Below are 22,897 nucleotides of genomic sequence, written 5' to 3'. Positions count from 1 at the left end.
GCTTGTGGGAACATGTCCTCTTTAACAGTAACAGCTATAAAAGCCTCGTCATTCAAGCCCATTTTGAACCATCACACATCAGGACATTATTCAAATGTTTGGTGGAATCATTACGACGACATAGGCTTCTTGGGTCCATGTTCTGTGGAACAGCAACTCCCACAAAAGCTTCCTTCGAGCCGGAATTGAACCAGCGACCTAAGGATGTCAGCAACGTTTTTCTCTTCTACAGTCCTCCGCTCTTCCAACTGAGCTATCGAAGGTCTATAAATCATGCCTGATTGTAACAGAGTTCAACGACACGATGGAAATGATTGGTTAGGTTGAGGTAATGAAAGGGTATCAACAACGGTTTCATTGTTGAATACCTACAGTATACTGTGTAACAGCTCCACCTACAAAAGCCTCCTCCATTAAGTCTGATTAGAACTAGTGACCTCATGACATTATTGGAAAGTTTGGTGGAATCACTACAACGACATAGGCTTGTTGGGAACATGTTCTCTTCAGGAGCAACACCTATAAAAGCCTCCTCCTTCAAGACCATTTTGAACAATCAACCTCAGGACAGTATTGGAATGCTTTGTGGAATTACTACGATGACATAGGCTTTTTGGGTCCATGTTCCCTGGAACAGCAACATCTACAAAAGCCTCCTTCGAGCCGGAACCAGCGACCTCAGGATGTCAGCAATGTTTTGGTCTTCTACAGTCCTCTGTCTTCCACCTGAGCTATCGAAGGTCTATTAATCACTCTATGATAAAAAAAACAACCTTTAAATAACAAAAAGTAATATAAAACGCACATACAAAGCCACAAAACGACTCTTTACATGCCTGTTCGAACAGTGAGTTCAATGACACCATGGAAATGCTTGGTTAGGTAGAGGTAATGTTAGGTCATCAGAAAGGGTTTCATTGTTGGATACAGTATACTATGTAACAGCTCCACCTACAAAAGCCTCTTCTGTTCAGTCCGACTTGAACTAGTGACCTCATGAAAACATAGAAATGCTTGGTGGAATGACTACAAGAACATTGGCTTGTTGGGAACATGTTCTCTTCAACAGCAACACCTATAAAAGCCTCCTCCTTCAAGCCATTTTAAACCGTCGACATCAGGACATTATTGGAATGCTTGGTGGAATCACTACGACGACATAGGCTTGTTGGGTCCATGTTCTGTGGAACAGCAACACCTACAAAAGCCTCCTTCGAGCCGGAATTGAACCAGCGACCTAAGGATGTCAGCAACTTTTTTCTCTTCTACAGTCCTCCGCTCTTCCAACTGAGCTATCGAAGGTCTATAAATCACTCTACCATACGAGAAAATACGACCTTTTAATAAGAAAAACGAATGTGTAAAGTACAAACAAAGCTATCAAACCATTCTTTACATGCCTGATTGTAACAGAGTTCCACGACACGATGGAAATGATTGGTTAGGTTGAGGTAATGAAAGGGTATCAACAACGGTTTCATTGTTGGATACCTACAGTATACTGTGTAACAGCTCCACCTACAAAAGCCTCCTCCATTAAGTCTGATTAGAACTAGTGACCTCATGACATTATTGGAAAGTTTGGTGGAATCACTACAACGACATAGGCTTGTTGGGAACATGTTCTCTTCAGGAGCAACACCTATAAAAGCCTCCTCCTTCAAGACCATTTTGAACAATCAACCTCAGGACATTATTGGAATGCTTGGTGGAATTACTACGATGACATAGGCTTTTTGGGTCCATGTTCCCTGGAACAGCAACATCTACAAAAGCCTCCTTCGAGCCGGAACCAGCGACCTAAGGATGTCAGCAACTTTTTTCTCTTCTACAGTCCTCCGCTCTTCCAACTGAGCTATCGAAGGTCTATAAATAACTCTACCATACGAGAAAATACGACCTTTTAATAAGAAAAACGAATGTGTAAAGTACAAACAAAGCTATCAAACCATTCTTTACATGCCTGATTGTAACAGAGTTCCACGACACCATGGAAATGATGGTTAGGTTGAGGTAATGAAAGGGTATCAACGACGGTTTCATTGTTGGATACCTACAGTAAACAGTCCAACAGCTCCACCTACAAAAGCCTCCTCCATTAAGTCTGATTACAACCAGTGACCTCTTGACAGCATGGAAATGTTTGGTGGAATCACAACAAGAACATTGGCTTGTGGGAACATGTCCTCTTTAACAGTAACAGCTATAAAAGCCTCGTCATTCAAGCCCATTTTGAACCATCACACATCAGGACATTATTCAAATGTTTGGTGGAATCATTACGACGACATAGGCTTCTTGGGTCCATGTTCTGTGGAACAGCAACTCCCACAAAAGCTTCCTTCGAGCCGGAATTGAACCAGCGACCTAAGGATGTCAGCAACGTTTTTCTCTTCTACAGTCCTCCGCTCTTCCAACTGAGCTATCGAAGGTCTATAAATCATGCCTGATTGTAACAGAGTTCAACGACACGATGGAAATGATTGGTTAGGTTGAGGTAATGAAAGGGTATCAACAACGGTTTCATTGTTGAATACCTACAGTATACTGTGTAACAGCTCCACCTACAAAAGCCTCCTCCATTAAGTCTGATTAGAACTAGTGACCTCATGACATTATTGGAAAGTTTGGTGGAATCACTACAACGACATAGGCTTGTTGGGAACATGTTCTCTTCAGGAGCAACACCTATAAAAGCCTCCTCCTTCAAGACCATTTTGAACAATCAACCTCAGGACAGTATTGGAATGCTTTGTGGAATTACTACGATGACATAGGCTTTTTGGGTCCATGTTCCCTGGAACAGCAACATCTACAAAAGCCTCCTTCGAGCCGGAACCAGCGACCTCAGGATGTCAGCAATGTTTTGGTCTTCTACAGTCCTCTGTCTTCCACCTGAGCTATCAAAGGTCTATTAATCACTCTATGATAAAAAAAACAACCTTTAAATAACAAAAAGTAATATAAAACGCACATACAAAGCCACAAAACGACTCTTTACATGCCTGTTCGAACAGTGAGTTCAATGACACCATGGAAATGCTTGGTTAGGTAGAGGTAATGTTAGGTCATCAGAAAGGGTTTCATTGTTGGATACAGTATACTATGTAACAGCTCCACCTACAAAAGCCTCTTCTGTTCAGTCCGACTTGAACTAGTGACCTCATGAAAACATAGAAATGCTTGGTGGAATGACTACAAGAACATTGGCTTGTTGGGAACATGTTCTCTTCAACAGCAACACCTATAAAAGCCTCCTCCTTCAAGCCATTTTAAACCGTCGACATCAGGACATTATTGGAATGCTTGGTGGAATCACTACGACGACATAGGCTTGTTGGGTCCATGTTCTGTGGAACAGCAACACCTACAAAAGCCTCCTTCGAGCCGGAATTGAACCAGCGACCTAAGGATGTCAGCAACTTTTTTCTCTTCTACAGTCCTCCGCTCTTCCAACTGAGCTATCGAAGGTCTATAAATCACTCTACCATACGAGAAAATACGACCTTTTAATAAGAAAAACGAATGTGTAAAGTACAAACAAAGCTATCAAACCATTCTTTACATGCCTGATTGTAACAGAGTTCCACGACACGATGGAAATGATTGGTTAGGTTGAGGTAATGAAAGGGTATCAACAACGGTTTCATTGTTGGATACCTACAGTATACTGTGTAACAGCTCCACCTACAAAAGCCTCCTCCATTAAGTCTGATTAGAACTAGTGACCTCATGACATTATTGGAAAGTTTGGTGGAATCACTACAACGACATAGGCTTGTTGGGAACATGTTCTCTTCAGGAGCAACACCTATAAAAGCCTCCTCCTTCAAGACCATTTTGAAAAATCAACCTCAGGACAGTATTGGAATGCTTTGTGGAATTACTACGATGACATAGGCTTTTTGGGTACATGTTCCCTGGAACAGAAACATCTACAAAAGCCTCTTTCGAGCCGGAACCAGCGACCTAAGGATGTCAGCAACTTCTTTCTCTTCTACAGTCCTCCGCTCTTCCAACTGAGCTATCGAAGGTCTATAAATCACTCTACCATACGAGAAAATACGACCTTTTAATAAGAAAAACAAATGTGTAAAGTACAAACAAAGCTATCAAACCATTCTTTACATGCCTGATTGTAACAGAGTTCCACGACACCATGGAAATGATTGGTTAGGTTGAGGTAATGAAAGGGTATCAACGACGGTTTCATTGTGGGATACCTACAGTAAACAGTCCAACAGCTCCACCTACAAAAGCCTCCTCCATTAAGTCTGATTACAACCAGTGACCTCTTGACAGCATGGAAATGTTTGGTGGAATCACAACAAGAACATTGGCTTGTGGGAACATGTCCTCTTTAACAGTAACAGCTATAAAAGCCTCGTCATTAAAGCCCATTTTGAACCATCACACATCAGGACATTATTCGAATGTTTGGTGGAATCATTACAACAACATAGGCTTCTTAGGTCCATGTTCTGTGGAACAGCAACACCTACAAAAGCTTCCTTCAAGCCAGAATTGAACTAGTAACCTAAGAATGTCAGCAACGTTTTTCTCTTCTACAGTCGTCCCCTCTTCCAACTGAGATATCGAAGTCTATAAATCATGCCTGATTGTAACAGAGTTCCACGACACGATGGAAATGATTGGTTAGGTTGAGGTAATGAAAGGGTATCAACAACGGTTTCATTGTTGGATACCTACAGTATACTGTGTAACAGCTCCACCTACAAAAGCCTCCTCCATTAAGTCTGATTAGAACTAGTGACCTCATGACATTATTGGAAAGTTTGGTGGAATCACTACAACGACATAGGCTTGTTGGGAACATGTTCTCTTCAGGAGCAACACCTATAAAAGCCTCCTCCTTCAAGACCATTTTGAACAATCAACCTCAGGACAGTATTGGAATGCTTTGTGGAATTACTACGATGACATAGGCTTTTTGGATCCATGTTCCCTGGAACAGCAACATCTACAAAAGCCTCCTTCGAGCCGGAACCAGCGACCTCAGGATGTCAGCAATGTTTTGGTCTTCTACAGTCCTCTGTCTTCCACCTGAGCTATCGAAGGTCTATTAATCACTCTATGATAAAAAAAAACAACCTTTAAATAACAAAAAGTAATATAAAACGCACATACAAAGCCACAAAACGACTCTTTACATGCCTGTTCGAACAGTGAGTTCAATGACACCATGGAAATGCTTGGTTAGGTAGAGGTAATGTTAGGTCATCAGAAAGGGTTTCATTGTTGGATACAGTATACTATGTAACAGCTCCACCTACAAAAGCCTCTTCTGTTCAGTCCGACTTGAACTAGTGACCTCATGAAAACATAGAAATGCTTGGTGGAATGACTACAAGAACATTGGCTTGTTGGGAACATGTTCTCTTCAACAGCAACACCTATAAAAGCCTCCTCCTTCAAGCCATTTTAAACCGTCGACATCAGGACATTATTGGAATGCTTGGTGGAATCACTACGACGACATAGGCTTGTTGGGTCCATGTTCTGTGGAACAGCAACACCTACAAAAGCCTCCTTCGAGCCGGAATTGAACCAGCGACCTAAGGATGTCAGCAACTTTTTTCTCTTCTACAGTCCTCCGCTCTTCCAACTGAGCTATCGAAGGTCTATAAATCACTCTACCATACGAGAAAATACGACCTTTTAATAAGAAAAACGAATGTGTAAAGTACAAACAAAGCTATCAAACCATTCTTTACATGCCTGATTGTAACAGAGTTCCACGACACCATGGAAATGATGGTTAGGTTGAGGTAATGAAAGGGTATCAACGACGGTTTCATTGTTGGATACCTACAGTAAACAGTCCAACAGCTCCACCTACAAAAGCCTCCTCCATTAAGTCTGATTACAACCAGTGACCTCTTGACAGCATGGAAATGTTTGGTGGAATCACAACAAGAACATTGGCTTGTGGGAACATGTCCTCTTTAACAGTAACAGCTATAAAAGCCTCGTCATTCAAGCCCATTTTGAACCATCACACATCAGGACATTATTCGAATGTTTGGTGGAATCATTACGACGACATAGACTTCTTGGGTCCATGTTCTGTGGAACAGCAACACCCACAAAAGCTTCCTTCGAGCCGGAATTGAACCAGCGACCTAAGGATGTCAGCAACGTTTCTCTCTTCTACAGTCCTCCGCTCTTCCAACTGAGCTATCGAAGGTCTATCAATCATGCCTGATTGTAACAGAGTTCCACGACACGATGGAAATGATTGGTTAGGTTGAGGTAATGAAAGGGTATCAACAACGGTTTCATTGTTGGATACCTACAGTATACTGTGTAACAGCTCCACCTACAAAAGCCTCCTCCATTAAGTCTGATTAGAACTAGTGACCTCATGACATTATTGGAAAGTTTGGTGGAATCACTACAACGACATAGGCTTGTTGGGAACATGTTCTCTTCAGGAGCAACACCTATAAAAGCCTCCTCCTTCAAGACCATTTTGAACAATCAACCTCAGGACAGTATTGGAATGCTTTGTGGAATTACTACGATGACATAGGCTTTTTGGGTCCATGTTCCCTGGAACAGAAACATCTACAAAAGCCTCTTTCGAGCCGGAACCAGCGACCTAAGGATGTCAGCAACTTCTTTCTCTTCTACAGTCCTCCGCTCTTCCAACTGAGCTATCGAAGGTCTATAAATCACTCTACCATACGAGAAAATACGACCTTTTAATAAGAAAAACGAATGTGTAAAGTACAAACAAAGCTATCAAACCATTCTTTACATGCCTGATTGTAACAGAGTTCCACGACACCATGGAAATGATTGGTTAGGTTGAGGTAATGAAAGGGTATCAACGACGGTTTCATTGTGGGATACCTACAGTAAACAGTCCAACAGCTCCACCTACAAAAGCCTCCTCCATTAAGTCTGATTACAACCAGTGACCTCTTGACAGCATGGAAATGTTTGGTGGAATCACAACAAGAACATTGGCTTGTGGGAACATGTCCTCTTTAACAGTAACAGCTATAAAAGCCTCGTCATTAAAGCCCATTTTGAACCATCACACATCAGGACATTATTCGAATGTTTGGTGGAATCATTACAACAACATAGGCTTCTTAGGTCCATGTTCTGTGGAACAGCAACACCTACAAAAGCTTCCTTCAAGCCAGAATTGAACTAGTAACCTAAGAATGTCAGCAACGTTTTTCTCTTCTACAGTCGTCCCCTCTTCCAACTGAGATATCGAAGTCTATAAATCATGCCTGATTGTAACAGAGTTCCACGACACGATGGAAATGATTGGTTAGGTTGAGGTAATGAAAGGGTAGCAACAACGGTTTCATTGTTGGATACCTACAGTATACTGTGTAACAGCTCCACCTACAAAAGCCTCCTCCATTAAGTCTGATTAGAACTAGTGACGTCATGACATTATTGGAAAGTTTGGTGGAATCACTACAACGACATAGGCTTGTTGGGAACATGTTCTCTTCAGGAGCAACACCTATAAAAGCCTCCTCCTTCAAGACCATTTTGAACAATCAACCTCAGGACAGTATTGGAATGCTTTGTGGAATTACTACGATGACATAGGCTTTTTGGATCCATGTTCCCTGGAACAGCAACATCTACAAAAGCCTCCTTCGAGCCGGAACCAGCGACCTCAGGATGTCAGCAATGTTTTGGTCTTCTACAGTCCTCTGTCTTCCACCTGAGCTATCGAAGGTCTATTAATCACTCTATGATAAAAAAAAACAACCTTTAAATAACAAAAAGTAATATAAAACGCACATACAAAGCCACAAAACGACTCTTTACATGCCTGTTCGAACAGTGAGTTCAATGACACCATGGAAATGCTTGGTTAGGTAGAGGTAATGTTAGGTCATCAGAAAAGGTTTCATTGTTGGATACAGTATACTATGTAACAGCTCCACCTACAAAAGCCTCTTCTGTTCAGTCCGACTTGAACTAGTGACCTCATGAAAACATAGAAATGCTTGGTGGAATGACTACAAGAACATTGGCTTGTTGGGAACATGTTCTCTTCAACAGCAACACCTATAAAAGCCTCCTCCTTCAAGCCATTTTAAACCGTCGACATCAGGACATTATTGGAATGCTTGGTGGAATCACTACGACGACATAGGCTTGTTGGGTCCATGTTCTGTGGAACAGCAACACCTACAAAAGCCTCCTTCGAGCCGGAATTGAACCAGCGACCTAAGGATGTCAGCAACTTTTTTCTCTTCTACAGTCCTCCGCTCTTCCAACTGAGCTATCGAAGGTCTATAAATCACTCTACCATACGAGAAAATACGACCTTTTAATAAGAAAAACGAATGTGTAAAGTACAAACAAAGCTATCAAACCATTCTTTACATGCCTGATTGTAACAGAGTTCCACGACACCATGGAAATGATGGTTAGGTTGAGGTAATGAAAGGGTATCAACGTCGGTTTCATTGTTGGATACCTACAGTAAACAGTCCAACAGCTCCACCTACAAAAGCCTCCTCCATTAAGTCTGATTACAACCAGTGACCTCTTGACAGCATGGAAATGTTTGGTGGAATCACAACAAGAACATTGGCTTGTGGGAACATGTCCTCTTTAACAGTAACAGCTATAAAAGCCTCGTCATTCAAGCCCATTTTGAACCATCACACATCAGGACATTATTCGAATGTTTGGTGGAATCATTACGACGACATAGGCTTCTTGGGTCCATGTTCTGTGGAACAGCAACACCCACAAAAGCTTCCTTCGAGCCGGAATTGAACCAGCGACCTAAGGATGTCAGCAACGTTTCTCTCTTCTACAGTCCTCCGCTCTTCCAACTGAGCTATCGAAGGTCTATCGATCATGCCAGATTGTAACAGAGTTCCACGACACGATGGAAATGATTGGTTAGGTTGAGGTAATGAAAGGGTATCAACAACGGTTTCATTGTTGGATACCTACAGTATACTGTGTAACAGCTCCACCTACAAAAGCCTCCTCCATTAAGTCTGATTAGAACTAGTGACCTCATGACATTATTGGAAAGTTTGGTGGAATCACTACAACGACATAGGCTTGTTGGGAACATGTTCTCTTCAGGAGCAACACCTATAAAAGCCTCCTCCTTCAAGACCATTTTGAACAATCAACCTCAGGACAGTATTGGAATGCTTTGTGGAATTACTACGATGACATAGGCTTTTTGGGTCCATGTTCCCTGGAACAGCAACATCTACAAAAGCCTCCTTCGAGCCGGAACCAGCGACCTCAGGATGTCAGCAATGTTTTGGTCTTCTACAGTCCTCTGTCATCCACCTGAGCTATCGAAGGTCTATTAATCACTCTATGATAAAAAAAACAACCTTTAAATAACAAAAAGTAATATAAAACGCACATACAAAGCCACAAAACGACTCTTTACATGCCTGTTCGAATAGTGAGTTCAATGACACCATGGAAATGCTTGGTTAGGTAGAGGTAATGTTAGGTCATCAGAAAAGGTTTCATTGTTGGATACAGTATACTATGTAACAGCTCCACCTACAAAAGCCTCTTCTGTTCAGTCCGACTTGAACTAGTGACCTCATGAAAACATAGAAATGCTTGGTGGAATGACTACAAGAACATTGGCTTGTTGGGAACATGTTCTCTTCAACAGCAACACCTATAAAAGCCTCCTCCTTCAAGCCATTTTAAACCGTCGACATCAGGACATTATTGGAATGCTTGGTGGAATCACTACGACGACATAGGCTTGTTGGGTCCATGTTCTGTGGAACAGCAACACCTACAAAAGCCTCCTTCGAGCCGGAATTGAACCAGCGACCTAAGGATGTCAGCAACTTTTTTCTCTTCTACAGTCCTCTGCTCTTCCAACTGAGCTATCGAAGGTCTATAAATCACTCTACCATACGAGAAAATACGACCTTTTAATAAGAAAAACGAATGTGTAAAGTACAAACAAAGCTATCAAACCATTCTTTACATGCCTGATTGTAACAGAGTTCCACGACACCATGGAAATGATGGTTAGGTTGAGGTAATGAAAGGGTATCAACGACGGTTTCATTGTTGGATACCTACAGTAAACAGTCCAACAGCTCCACCTACAAAAGCCTCCTCCATTAAGTCTGATTACAACCAGTGACCTCTTGACAGCATGGAAATGTTTGGTGGAATCACAACAAGAACATTGGCTTGTGGGAACATGTCCTCTTTAACAGTAACAGCTATAAAAGCCTCGTCATTCAAGCCCATTTTGAACCATCACACATCAGGACATTATTCGAATGTTTGGTGGAATCATTACGACGACATAGGCTTCTTGGGTCCATGTTCTGTGGAACAGCAACACCCACAAAAGCTTCCTTCGAGCCGGAATTGAACCAGCGACCTAAGGATGTCAGCAACGTTTCTCTCTTCTACAGTCCTCCGCTCTTCCAACTGAGCTATCGAAGGTCTATCAATCATGCCAGATTGTAACAGAGTTCCACGACACGATGGAAATGATTGGTTAGGTTGAGGTAATGAAAGGGTATCAACAACGGTTTCATTGTTGGATACCTACAGTATACTGTGTAACAGCTCCACCTACAAAAGCCTCCTCCATTAAGTCTGATTAGAACTAGTGACCTCATGACATTATTGGAAAGTTTGGTGGAATCACTACAACGACATAGGCTTGTTGGGAACATGTTCTCTTCAGGAGCAACACCTATAAAAGCCTCCTCCTTCAAGACCATTTTGAACAATCAACCTCAGGACAGTATTGGAATGCTTTGTGGAATTACTACGATGACATAGGCTTTTTGGGTCCATGTTCCCTGGAACAGCAACATCTACAAAAGCCTCCTTCGAGCCGGAACCAGCGACCTCAGGATGTCAGCAATGTTTTGGTCTTCTACAGTCCTCTGTCTTCCACCTGAGCTATCGAAGGTCTATTAATCACTCTATGATAAAAAAAACAACCTTTAAATAACAAAAAGTAATATAAAACGCACATACAAAGCCACAAAACGACTCTTTACATGCCTGTTCGAATAGTGAGTTCAATGACACCATGAAAATGCTTGGTTAGGTAGAGGTAATGTTAGGTCATCAGAAAAGGTTTCATTGTTGGATACAGTATACTATGTAACAGCTCCACCTACAAAAGCCTCTTCTGTTCAGTCCGACTTGAACTAGTGACCTCATGAAAACATAGAAATGCTTGGTGGAATGACTACAAGAACATTGGCTTGTTGGGAACATGTTCTCTTCAACAGCAACACCTATAAAAGCCTCCTCCTTCAAGCCATTTTAAACCGTCGACATCAGGACATTATTGGAATGCTTGGTGGAATCATTACGACGACATAGGCTTCTTGGGTCCATGTTCTGTGGAACAGCAACACCCACAAAAGCTTCCTTCGAGCCGGAATTGAACCAGCGACCTAAGGATGTCAGCAACGTTTTTCTCTTCTACAGTCCTCCTCTCTTCCAACTGAGCTATCAAAGGTCTATAAATCACTCTACCATACGAGAAAATAGGACCTTTTAATAAGAAAAACTAATGTGTAAAGTACAAACAAAGCTATCAAACCATTCTTTACATGCCTGATTGTAACAGAGTTCCACAACACCATGGAAATGATTGGTCAGGTTGAGGTAATGTAAAATCATCAGAAAGGGTTTCATTGTTGGATACCTACAGTATACTGTGTAACAGCTCCACCTACAAAAGCCTCCTCCATTAAGTCCGATTACAACCAGTGACCTCATGACATTATTGGAAAGTTTGGTGGAACCACTACAACGACATAGGCTTGTTGGGAACATGTTCTCTTCAACAGCAACACCTATAAAAGCCTCCTTCGAGCCGGAACCAGCGACCTAAGGATGTCAGCTATGTTTTGGTCTTCTACAGTCCTCCGCTCTTCCACCTGAGCTATCGAAGGTCTATTAATCACTCTGTGATAAAAAAACAATCTTTAAATAACAAAAAGTAATGTAAAACGCACATACAAAGCCACAAAACGACTCTTTACATGCCTGTTCGAACAGTGAGTTCAATGACAGTTGTTAGACTGTTTACTGTAGGTATCCAACAATGAAACCGTTGTTGATACCCTTTCATTACCTCCACCTAACCAATCATTTCCATCGTGTCGTGGAACTCTGTTACAATCAGGCATGTAAAGAATGGTTTGATAGCTTTGTTTGTACTTTACACATTCGTTTTTCTTATTAAAAGGTCGTTTTTTCTCGTATGGTAGAGTGATTTATAGACCTTCGATAGCTCAGTTGGAAGAGCGGAGGACTGTAGAAGAGAAAAAAGTTGCTGACATCCTTAGGTCGCTGGTTCAATTCCGGCTCGAAGGAAGCTTTTGTAGGTGTTGCTGTTCCACAGAACATGGACCCAACAAGCCTATGTCGTCGTAGTGATTCCACCGAGCATTCCAATAATGTCCTGATGTCGACGGTTTAAAATGGCTTGAAGGAGGAGGCTTTTATAGGTGTTGCTGTTGAAGAGAACATGTTCCCAACAAGCCAATGTTCTTGTAGTCATTCCACCAAGCATTTCTATGTTTTCATGAGGTCACTAGTTCAAGTCGGACTGAACAGAAGAGGCTTTTGTAGGTGGAGCTGTTACATAGTATACTGTATCCAACACTGAAACCTTTTCTGATGACCTAACATTACCTCTACCTAACCAAGCATTTCCATGGTGTCATTGAACTCACTATTCGAACAGGCATGTAAAGAGTCGTTTTGTGGCTTTGTATGTGCGTTTTATATTACTTTTTGTTATTTAAAGGTTGTTTTTTTTTATCATAGAGTGATTAATAGACCTTCGATAGCTCAGGTGGAAGACAGAGGACTGTAGAAGACCAAAACATTGCTGACATCCTGGGGTCGCTGGTTCCGGCTCGAAGGAGGCTTTTGTAGATGTTGCTGTTCCAGGGAACATGGACCCAAAAAGCCTATGTCATCGTAGTAATTCCACAAAGCATTCCAATACTGTCCTGAGGTTGATTGTTCAAAATGGTCTTGAAGGAGGAGGCTTTTATAGGTGTTGCTCCTGAAGAGAACATGTTCCCAACAAGCCTATGTCGTTGTAGTGATTCCACCAAACTTTCCAATAATGTCATGAGGTCACTAGTTCTAATCAGACTTAATGGAGGAGGCTTTTGTAGGTGGAGCTGTTACACAGTATACTGTAGGTATCCAACAATGAAACCGTTGTTGCTACCCTTTCATTACCTCAACCTAACCAATCATTTCCATCGTGTCGTGGAACTCTGTTACAATCAGGCATGATTGATAGACCTTCCATAGCTCAGTTGGAAGAGCGGAGGACTGTAGAAGAGAAAAACGTTGCTGACATCCTTAGGTCGCTGGTTCAATTCCGGCTCGAAGGAAGCTTTTGTGGGTGTTGCTGTTCCACAGAACATGGACCCAAGAAGCCTATGTCGTCGTAATGATTCCACCAAACATTCGAATAATGTCCTGATGTGTGATGGTTCAAAATGGGCTTGAATGACGAGGCTTTTATAGCTGTTACTGTTAAAGAGGACATGTTCCCACAAGCCAATGTTCTTGTTGTGATTCCACAAAACATTTCCATGCTGTCAAGAGGTCACTGGTTGTAATCGGACTTAATGGAGGAGGCTTTTGTAGGTGGAGCTATTAGACTGTTTACTGTAGGTATCCAACAATGAAACCGTTGTTGATACCCTTTCATTACCTCAACCTCACCAATCATTTCCATGGTGTCGTGGAACTCTGTTACAATCAGGCATGTAAAGAATGGTTTGATAGCTTTGTTTGTACTTTACACATTAGTTTTTCTTATTTAAAGGTCGTATTTTATCGTATGGTATAGTGAGAAATAGACCTTCGATAGCTCAGTTGGAAGAGCGGAGCACTGTAGAAAAGAAAAACATTGCTGACATCCTTGGGTCGCTGGTTCAATTCCGGCTCGAAGGAAGCTTTTGTAGGTCTTGCTGTTCCACAGAACATGGACCCAACAAGCCTATGTTGTCGTAGTGATTCCACCAAGTATTCCAATAATGTCCTGAGTTCGACGGTTCAAAATGGCTTGAAGGAGGAGGCTTTTATAGGTGTTGCTGTTAAAGAGAACATGTTCCCAACAAGCCAATGTTCTTGTAGTCATTCCACCAAGCATTTCTATGTTTTCATGAGGTCACTAGTTCAAGTCGGACTGAACAGAAGAGGCTTTTGTAGGTGGAGCTGTTACATAGTATCCAACAATGAAACCCTTTCTGATGACCTAACATTACCTCTACCTAACCAAGCATTTCCATGGTGTCATTGAACCCACTGTTCGAACAGGCATGTAAAGAGTCGTTTTGTGGCTTTGTATGTGCGTTTTACATTACTTTTTGTTATTTAAAGGTTGTTTTTTTTATCATAGAGTGATTAATAGACCTTCGATAGCTCAGGTGGAAGAGCGGAGGACTGTAGAAGACCAAAACATTGCTGACATCCTTAGGTCGCTGGTTCCGGCTCGAAGGAGGCTTTTGTAGATGTTGCTGTTCCAGGGAACATGGACCCAAAAAGCCTATGTCATCGTAGTGATTCCACCAAGCATTCCATTACTGTCCTGAGGTTGATTGTTCAAAATGGGCTTGAAGGAGGAGGTTTTTATAGGTGTTTCTGTTGAAGAGAACATGTTCCCAACAAGCCTATGTCATTGTACTGATTCCACCAAACATTTCCATGTTGTCATGAGGTCACTGGTTGTACTCTGACTTAATAGATGAGGTTTTGTAGGTGGAGCTGTTACACGGTTTACTGTAGGTATCCAACAATGAAACCCTTGTTCATACCCTTACGTTACCTCTAGCTAACCAAGCATTTCCATGGTGTCATGGAACTCTGTTACAATCAGGCAGGAAACAAGTGGTTTTCTAGCTTTGTATGTACTTTTCACAATAGTTTAAAGGTACATTTTTCTCATAGATGGCGATTTGGATCTTAATAAGGTTTTTACATCCCTGTAAGTACTTTTTACAGTTGTTTTTTTTAAGCTAAAGTTTGATTGTTTTGTTTTTGTTAGCGATTTGTATATCACAGTTTTTTGGATTGTTTACACACTATTTCTAGACCTGTAGTAATGTTTTATCACATTAAATTATTTCAAGAGGTTTTCCAAGAATGTGCGCTAAAACCAAAACACCATTTCGTGGGGCATTATCCATACTTGATCCATCAGTTTGGTCCACTGGTTGCCCTATGGACGATGCGTTTTGAAGCTCCTTTCCCTTGCTGAGAAACTTCAGTATCAGATTGCACATCATTTGCACGCATGTAGCTTTGCCAGGCCACAAATGTTTCTACTGTTCACATTGATGTTCTTAACAAGGAAATCTCAAATGCTCTGAGACAGAAGTCTTCAAATATTGACACAGTGTGCTTGGCCAAAAGTGTGACATACAATGGACTAAACTACAAATGTGGGATGATTTTGATCCATGGCTCACTGGGAGGACTGCCAGAGTTTTGTGAAATCATCCAAATCGTGATCCTGCTGGACTAGTTGGTCTTCATTGTCAGCAAGCTCAGTGGATGGTATATTGAACACCATTGTGTTCTCAAAACAAATCTGCTTCTTGCCATACACCAAAATGGTCTCATTTGACACACAATTACTTAAAGTAGGTTAATAACTGCAAATAATTCTAACATTGTCAAAATGGTTGACCCTTTACCTGAAGAACACCTGTACATTTGTTTTAGTGTGCCTTTTTTAATAGCAGTTACAGTATAAATGCTCATTTACCTGACTTGCTGAACATTACTAACTTTCCGTGTTCACTTCTCAGACTGCCGTGGCTGGTTCGTTGCCTGCAAGACTGAAGGTGATTTTGGGGGAGAGCAATATTGAAAAACTTCCCAAATGGCATACCAGAGTCATTCGATGAGCTTCTCTGCAAAGTGAAGACTACCTTTGGGTTAAAGGGCAACATCAGATTGCAATACATGGACCAAGATTTTGGCATCAACTTCTTCAATCTGAATTCTACCTCTGAACTTCAGGACTTGGGAACAATCAAAGTAGTCAACCAGCAAACAAGTCCACCTTTGATCAGTGCCCCTGAGACCACATCTTCTCATTTCCATTCCCTTGAATCAGAGGACTCTGTTTTCGTTGGCATCAAATTAAACAATAACCGTCTCATCCCCTGAATCTGTGTCTTCTCGAAATCAGCAGTGGCCAATGGAATTTCAAATTCCCAGATTTTCTTATGACACAGAGCTGCAGTTAGAGAAGGGGAATTCTGAATACCAAAATAGCCAAAAAATGTTGAATGTCAGCTCCCGAATCAAGTCTGATATCCTGAATAGACTAGGAGAGGAAATTTACCAATACAATGCCTACCAAGAGGATGCACATTTCTGCAGAGTTGCAGAGGCCTTAATCAAGAGGCACCCTTATTTGAAAGAGCCTGGTTCCTTCAATGGCTGCTATGGTTGGAAACAGCGATTGAAGTACAAAATGGGAAACTACAGGACCCAGCTGAAATTGCAAGGGTGTCCAGAGTTGTCAGTAAATCCAAAGCTACTACAGATGCTTTCCCTGCTAAAAAAGTATCAATATTAACACATTAACTGATGTTTCATATGCTGGACATGTTTACAGCTACTCAAACAGGGACACCTTTGAACTCTCATCCCTTTTGTTTTAATGAATGACTAGCATCACAAGTTTTTGAATGAAGCAAATGTAGGAATGTAGCTGTGAGACTAAGGGCAAATGTCTTCACGATTTTGAAACGGTGAAACTAATCAAGATTGTGTTGTCCTAGAATGAGAACATTCATCTTTGGAGAGAGTGTGTACTGAAAACTCTCATCGTCTACCTGAGAGAAGATCCAGATGACCTGATTAAGGAATATCTCGTAAGTAATATGCATGTCGGCACATCTTGTCAAAGGGACATTGGACATTTTCAGACACGAGATTTTCTTAGTTGTAGTAACCATAACAACTAAAGCTGTTCTATTTGTTTACACAAAAAAGTAATCTTGGAGACTTGGCTAGCAACAACACATAGCAAACACAGTCAAACTGTTTTTTGTTAAAGAGAAGTTTGCGGAAACACTATCTGTCAACATTTGATCCTGGTGATAGGGCTGTTACTGTTGGCATTTTTATCAAAATATTCAATCACTTTTGTGATCCTCCACACCCTGCAGAGTTGGGAGACAGTTGCCGCCTGCCTCAAAGATACGCTAACAGCAAAATTAAAATGCAGTAGACCATGTTTCAACCTGTAGAGGGCAGTCACTATGCATATTTATAACACAATATGTAGACTTCAAATACATCGCACAAAAATGTAACAATATGAACCTGGAACACATATCCATATACTTTGTTTTTCTTTAAGTAAAAGTGATACCTATTATTAGTTGATTGTACAAGATTAAAGGAACAGTTGTGACACATGCAATCTTCTTTCTTTGATGGTCAGATTGATACCACTCTCTCAGCTGGTTGTGGTGACATGCAGCGAAGGAATGGTCCAGCACATAACACACATCAACCAAATATGTCCAGTCCTTCCCCCTTAAAGGAGGGGGAAGGACTGCAGGAGCCGCCTGATGACATTGGCATTGTCATTGAGGGTGTGGAAGTGTTGAATCAACTGACTTCAGTTGCCTCAGCTTGTGCCCTGCTACTAGGTTTGATATATGCACTTAACCTAGCTTACCCAAAACCCCTTCGGTTCACTTTTGAAGCTCTCCAAAAAATCATCATGCAGCTTGAGCAACACAAGATGTCCCCTAAAGTCCAAAATCTGTATGGCAAACTTCAAAGCTCACAGTAAGGACACACTAAGAGTGCCATGTTATTGACATATAATATGCAGTTTCTTTTGGATGTTGGACTGAGTCTCTTTTGGATGTTGGACCTTTCTGTGCTTCAAGAGACAATCCATTGAACAAATATTCCTCCAACCAAAATGGAAGTTTTTGCAATGGGTTTTGGAGGAGCAGGAGTTTTTCCTCCAACGTGTTTCAGTGTATTTGTGTGTGTGTGTGTGTGTGTGTGTGTGTGTGTTGCCCCGCACAGTCCTTGCTTTCATTAAGTCATTGGGTTCAGTCAAAAGTAGTTTGAAACATGAAGAGGCTTGAAATTTATTTGAAGGCTGCAACAAAGGCAACATAGCCATGCTATGGAAGCACTGATGTGTTTATGGAGCTTTTTTTTGGAGTCTCTTTCTCGTTCGCCCTTTACTTCAAAAGGCAATCGCAACAAATATTCCTCAATATTAATAAAATGTTGCACTGAGTTTTTATTCCAACCCAAACAACTTAAAATTGTAATTTTAAGTATATTGGAAAACTAAAATTATGCACTTCGGTAACCTAAAAAATTGCTTTTCCCGAGACCATCCAACTACAGTAGGTTGTTTTGAAACAGGATTTTACTTCACTTAATAGCAAATAATTGAGTTGGAAAGATTGGAAACTTTAAGTTGACCTTGAATTTCAGTTGCGTTAATGAAAACTTTTGATTAGAAAGCAATCAGATTCTTAAATACATCTGACTCGAAGCAATTGTGTTTATCTAACTTATTAATTTGATTTGGGAAAAAATGTAATAGTGTTTTACCAATTGATGTAAATTTTTTAAGTTGGTCCAACAATTTTATTTTTTCAGTGTAAAATGTAATCATTATATAGCAGCAGCAAATCATTTATGATATTTGTATTAATTTGATTGGTCAAAAAAATGGAGTGCAACAGTGAGGTTCTGGAAGTTTAAATACCATCATATTCTCCATTGACATCTTGATTATTAGCCATAATGTTGTAACCATCCAAGGTAGACCATGAGCATAGTGAAACGATTATATATGCACATGTAGAAGCTACAAGTCTGTATGATATCAACCTTGTGTCACGGTTACGCAGGAAGCAGGACCCAAATGCAGAGGTGCAAAATAAACACTATTTTTAATTATCGAAAACAGAAAGAGACATACAGTCTTTTAAGAAGAAATAACAAAATCAATCACTAGAGATCAAACTTTAAAACAAACCAGAGAACCAAGGCACAGGAGACATCAGGAGCACACTGGGGCAATATCACAAGAACGGACTCCTCAGGAAAAGACTGGGGAAAAACAACAGGTGACCCGACAAAGACCAAGGGAAGCACAGAGACTAAATACACACAAGGAGGGCGGGGCAAATAGAACACATGTGAGACACATTATGAACAGGTGCAGACAATCACAGGGGCAGGAGACACAGGCAAAGTAAAGAGAACAGACAAAAGACAGGAAAACAGGAAGTGCGGAAACACAAGGAACTACTTCCAAATAAAACCGGAACCAACAACAAGAGATCAAAAGTGCTAACAAAGGGAATAATAAAATAAACAAAACAGAGTCCACTATAACTTAAGAGTTCATGATCCAATGCGGATCATGACACCTTGTTTAAAGCCTGCGTGTAATTTTTGTACTTTTCTGGCAGCATCTGGTGGTAAAGTTGCAAACAGCAACCTACTGAGCACCCCGCAGGGAACACTTTATGGTGGCGCACTGCTAATTCCGTTCCCAGCAGTGTTGAAAATTCAACGCGAATGTGAGTATTCTGGACCGTTTTCTGCAACCGTATTTAATGCTGCGTTCCATTATGCCTCAGAACTCAGATCCCGGAAGTCGGGGTAATATTGACCTCACTATGTTAAGTGCCTTGAGACAATGTATGTTGTGATATGGCGCTATACAAATAAAATTGAATTTAATTGAATTGAATTGAGTGAGAATCTAAAGAGAGACTGAACCGAGGCGGGACTAAGTCAATAGTTGCCATCATGACTACTTCTGTACTCTGCAATAGCATCTTAAAATCCTAACAACCTTATAAACTACTTAATGTGAGCTGCTCTGACGAAGGATTCCATGCCCAATGCCAGGTCTCTGCTCGGCTTTCTGTAGCGTGAATCACTGACTGCCTCTGCATCCAGGGACAAAGCTTTTTTTGTTTGGCGGGGTAGTTGGTGGTTTGGAATCTCAGGAGCAGGAGGAGGTCTCGAGGGGGGAGAAGCCATTTCTGACGAAGGATTCGATTCCATGCCGACATCTACTCTGCTCTCTGATTTACTACGGGGCCGCTGGGTGTTTCGGAATACAGGTAGAGTTTCATGCTGGTATCTGAGCATCCAGTTCCCTGCCTGAAGGGAATTTGTGGTGTGTTTCATGTCAGCACACAAAAAAAATGTAGTTACCTAAATTACAATGTAAAACAATTAGCCTCTTTATAAATCCAAGTGTTTTTCATATGATTGATGATTTAAATGTCCTAATTTTCTTTTCTTGTGAGAGACACACACACACACACAGAAGGGTTTTCTTTACTGAGATGGAGGGAGCCGCTTCCATCTGAAAACCGACACCATCTGAAACCGACACCATGGCAACATTACTGACACACACACACACTTCATATGGTAAGAGAGACTCTGTGAGGATTATTCCCTGAGTGGACCAAGTCCTCTAGCTCTGTAAGACCTTCATAATTATTAGGCTTAGTAGGAATAGTTCTTTATAAGTTTCTCGAAATGGAGTTTTATTTTTAGGGAATTAGTCAGTTGATTTGTAGGGCTCCCGCACCGGCCAGAGAACAGGCTCCGACCTGAACGTCAGAGGGTGTTTTCCTTTGGGAGCTTAGTACCATTGACAGGGGCCAGTGGAAGTCAAATAGGAGAGCCGACCTCCTCTATCCCCCCTTCTCGCGTCTGCACCTCAGTGCTCATGCATGTCTTAGGTCGAGAACGGGGCTAGTGAGCGAGGGCGGCTGCGCAGGGGTCACGGTAGCATCCGAGCAAAAGACAATATGAGAACTAACCGTAAGACGATAAAGAGACTCAATGGCTTAATAATGACTATAATAATTAATCTTTTTCCTTCTAGCCTCGAGAGCTAAGGGCTCATTTGGTCATTGACGAACGACTCAAGAGTGCTACAGACGACAGATTAAAGAAGATGTCGTCGCCCACGGAAATGTTCCAGGTGGAAACTCTTGGAAATAGTCCGTTACTTTATCACCTCGTCTCTGGTGGGTTCTGTCTGCGCTGGTGAGAGAAAAAATAACAAAGCGGCTGCAGGGGAGACTTCAGAGTATGTGGTAGTTGACCGGGGTCCTGGAGACACAGCTGCACTCATAGACTATGAGTGCAGACGATCCCCGTCTACTCAGGATTCTGACAGATGTCCATACCCCAACTACCCAGGAGCTGGAGATGCAAGTCAGCAGAGGACTAGGTGAGTCGGATTACGATATTGTAGGTTGAGCATTAAGTGGTAACATGCTTGTGTAAAAAAGCTTGTAGAAAATCCATATGGCTATGTTGTAAAAAATTCCAAAGTGTAAACATTTATGTTTTTTTTGCTACTGAAACTCAGAACTAATTGTTATGATCAACATCATCAGTTTTCTTGATAAAGTCATAGCACAGCCTCATAAAAGTGTGGCTTGTCCACTAACACAAATGCACTAACACTGAAAACATTATACTTATACCTCCCACAAAAGGTGACAAATATTTCTGACTGCAAAACCCTGCCAAAGTTGTAGTGTTGTCAGTCTTTGACAGTAATGTTGATTTGTAATGATTTGTTATTGTGATATTCTTTCTACAGGACAATAACTGCCTAAAGATTGACATGTGGCAACATGCATTACATTACATTAATTTACCAGATGCTTTTGTCCAAAACAACTTACAATAAGTACATTCAACCATAAAGAGCAAAAGTGCAAGAATCAATAATGATTTAAATAATAAAGGTTTGACCATTTTCTCGATGTAGGAAGGGACTGAGCCATTCGCAGCACAGTAAGTGATTACCAGTGCCTTGAATTGGATTCGAGCCACCACCGGATGCCAGTGCAAGGTGCGGAGGAACAGTGAAGTGTGGGAGAATTTTGGTAGGTTCAAGACCAACTTGGCCGCTGCATCCTAGATGAGCTGCAGAGGTCGAATGGCACATGTCGGCAGACCAGCTTTTGAGGGTGTTGCAGTAGTCCTGGCGTGAGATAAAAAGAGCCTGCACCAATACCTGCATTGCATTCTTAGTGAGAAACGGATGTATCTTCCTGATGTTGTGGAGGATGAATCTGCAGTAGAGGGTCATCACTGCGATGTTGGCAGCGAAGGACATCTGGTCATCCAGTGTCACACCCAGGTTCCTTGCAGTTTGAGCAGGGGTCACCAGAGAGTTCTCAATTGTGATGGTGAGATCGTTGGTGGGACACGCCTTCCCTGGGAGGAAAAGCATCTCGGTCAGCTTCAGCTGGTGCGTCGACATCCACTGAGAAACGTCCTCCAGACATGCAGTGATTCGTGCTGCCACCTGGGTTTCAGATTGTGGAAAGGACCACATGAGTTGGGTGTCATCTGCGTAGCTATGGTAAGAAAAGCCTTGTGAGTGAATGGCCTAATGACCAGGTGTACAGAGAGAAGTTGATGGGGCCTAGAACAGAGCCCTGAGTGTCCAACGTAGTGAGGTTGCAGGGTTCAGACACAGATCCTATCCAAGTAACCCTGTAAGTGCGGTCCTTGAGGTAGGATGCGAACAGGGAGAGTGCCGAGCCTTAGACTCCCAGTTCTTGGAGGGTGGAGTGGAGGATCTGGTGGTGCACTGTGTTAAAACCTGCTGAGAGGTCGAGCAGTATGACAACAGAGGAGAGGGAGGCTGCTTGAGCTGTGTCGAATTACTATGTGACAGCTAGGAGGAGGGTCTCTGTTGAGTGCCCTGTCTTGAATCTAGACTGGTGGGGGTCGAGAAGGTTGTTCTGGTGGAGATATGCAGAAAGTTGAGTGAAGATAGCACATTCAAGTGTTTTAGAAAGAAATGGTAGAA

At 41.7% G+C, this 22,897-nt stretch overlaps 14 non-coding genes across 14 annotated transcripts; 3 read left to right on the top strand and 11 right to left on the bottom strand.

The window, feature by feature from the left end:
* Positions 1-170: 170 nt before the first annotated feature.
* On the bottom strand, positions 171-263 carry trnay-gua. Its single transcript has 2 exons — positions 227-263; positions 171-206 (listed from the first exon to the last, which is right to left on the bottom strand). It is a non-coding gene; the product is annotated as a tRNA-Tyr (tRNA).
* Positions 264-1,209: 946 nt separating this feature from the next.
* trnay-gua lies at positions 1,210-1,302 on the bottom strand. The gene is made up of 2 exons: positions 1,266-1,302; positions 1,210-1,245 (listed from the first exon to the last, which is right to left on the bottom strand). It is a non-coding gene; the product is annotated as a tRNA-Tyr (tRNA).
* A 1,037-nt stretch (positions 1,303-2,339) lies between these two features.
* Positions 2,340-2,432, bottom strand: trnay-gua. Its single transcript has 2 exons — positions 2,396-2,432; positions 2,340-2,375 (listed from the first exon to the last, which is right to left on the bottom strand). It is a non-coding gene; the product is annotated as a tRNA-Tyr (tRNA).
* A 946-nt stretch (positions 2,433-3,378) lies between these two features.
* On the bottom strand, positions 3,379-3,471 carry trnay-gua. The gene is made up of 2 exons: positions 3,435-3,471; positions 3,379-3,414 (listed from the first exon to the last, which is right to left on the bottom strand). It is a non-coding gene; the product is annotated as a tRNA-Tyr (tRNA).
* Positions 3,472-5,548: 2,077 nt separating this feature from the next.
* On the bottom strand, positions 5,549-5,641 carry trnay-gua. Its single transcript has 2 exons — positions 5,605-5,641; positions 5,549-5,584 (listed from the first exon to the last, which is right to left on the bottom strand). It is a non-coding gene; the product is annotated as a tRNA-Tyr (tRNA).
* Positions 5,642-6,115: 474 nt separating this feature from the next.
* Positions 6,116-6,208, bottom strand: trnay-gua. Its single transcript has 2 exons — positions 6,172-6,208; positions 6,116-6,151 (listed from the first exon to the last, which is right to left on the bottom strand). It is a non-coding gene; the product is annotated as a tRNA-Tyr (tRNA).
* Positions 6,209-8,201: 1,993 nt separating this feature from the next.
* trnay-gua lies at positions 8,202-8,294 on the bottom strand. The gene is made up of 2 exons: positions 8,258-8,294; positions 8,202-8,237 (listed from the first exon to the last, which is right to left on the bottom strand). It is a non-coding gene; the product is annotated as a tRNA-Tyr (tRNA).
* A 474-nt stretch (positions 8,295-8,768) lies between these two features.
* Positions 8,769-8,861, bottom strand: trnay-gua. The gene is made up of 2 exons: positions 8,825-8,861; positions 8,769-8,804 (listed from the first exon to the last, which is right to left on the bottom strand). It is a non-coding gene; the product is annotated as a tRNA-Tyr (tRNA).
* Positions 8,862-9,807: 946 nt separating this feature from the next.
* trnay-gua lies at positions 9,808-9,900 on the bottom strand. Its single transcript has 2 exons — positions 9,864-9,900; positions 9,808-9,843 (listed from the first exon to the last, which is right to left on the bottom strand). It is a non-coding gene; the product is annotated as a tRNA-Tyr (tRNA).
* Positions 9,901-10,374: 474 nt separating this feature from the next.
* On the bottom strand, positions 10,375-10,467 carry trnay-gua. The gene is made up of 2 exons: positions 10,431-10,467; positions 10,375-10,410 (listed from the first exon to the last, which is right to left on the bottom strand). It is a non-coding gene; the product is annotated as a tRNA-Tyr (tRNA).
* Positions 10,468-11,413: 946 nt separating this feature from the next.
* trnay-gua lies at positions 11,414-11,506 on the bottom strand. The gene is made up of 2 exons: positions 11,470-11,506; positions 11,414-11,449 (listed from the first exon to the last, which is right to left on the bottom strand). It is a non-coding gene; the product is annotated as a tRNA-Tyr (tRNA).
* Positions 11,507-12,276: 770 nt separating this feature from the next.
* trnay-gua lies at positions 12,277-12,369 on the top strand. Its single transcript has 2 exons — positions 12,277-12,313; positions 12,334-12,369. It is a non-coding gene; the product is annotated as a tRNA-Tyr (tRNA).
* Positions 12,370-13,316: 947 nt separating this feature from the next.
* Positions 13,317-13,409, top strand: trnay-gua. Its single transcript has 2 exons — positions 13,317-13,353; positions 13,374-13,409. It is a non-coding gene; the product is annotated as a tRNA-Tyr (tRNA).
* A 475-nt stretch (positions 13,410-13,884) lies between these two features.
* Positions 13,885-13,977, top strand: trnay-gua. Its single transcript has 2 exons — positions 13,885-13,921; positions 13,942-13,977. It is a non-coding gene; the product is annotated as a tRNA-Tyr (tRNA).
* Positions 13,978-22,897: the final 8,920 nt, after the last annotated feature.

The sequence above is a fragment of the Scophthalmus maximus genome, chromosome 10 (genome assembly GCF_022379125.1).
Source record: "Scophthalmus maximus strain ysfricsl-2021 chromosome 10, ASM2237912v1, whole genome shotgun sequence".
In the NCBI taxonomy this organism is placed as follows: domain Eukaryota; kingdom Metazoa; phylum Chordata; class Actinopteri; order Pleuronectiformes; family Scophthalmidae; genus Scophthalmus; species Scophthalmus maximus.
The sequence above is the reverse complement of the archived record's forward strand: the minus strand, read 5'-3'. Positions and strand labels throughout refer to the sequence as shown.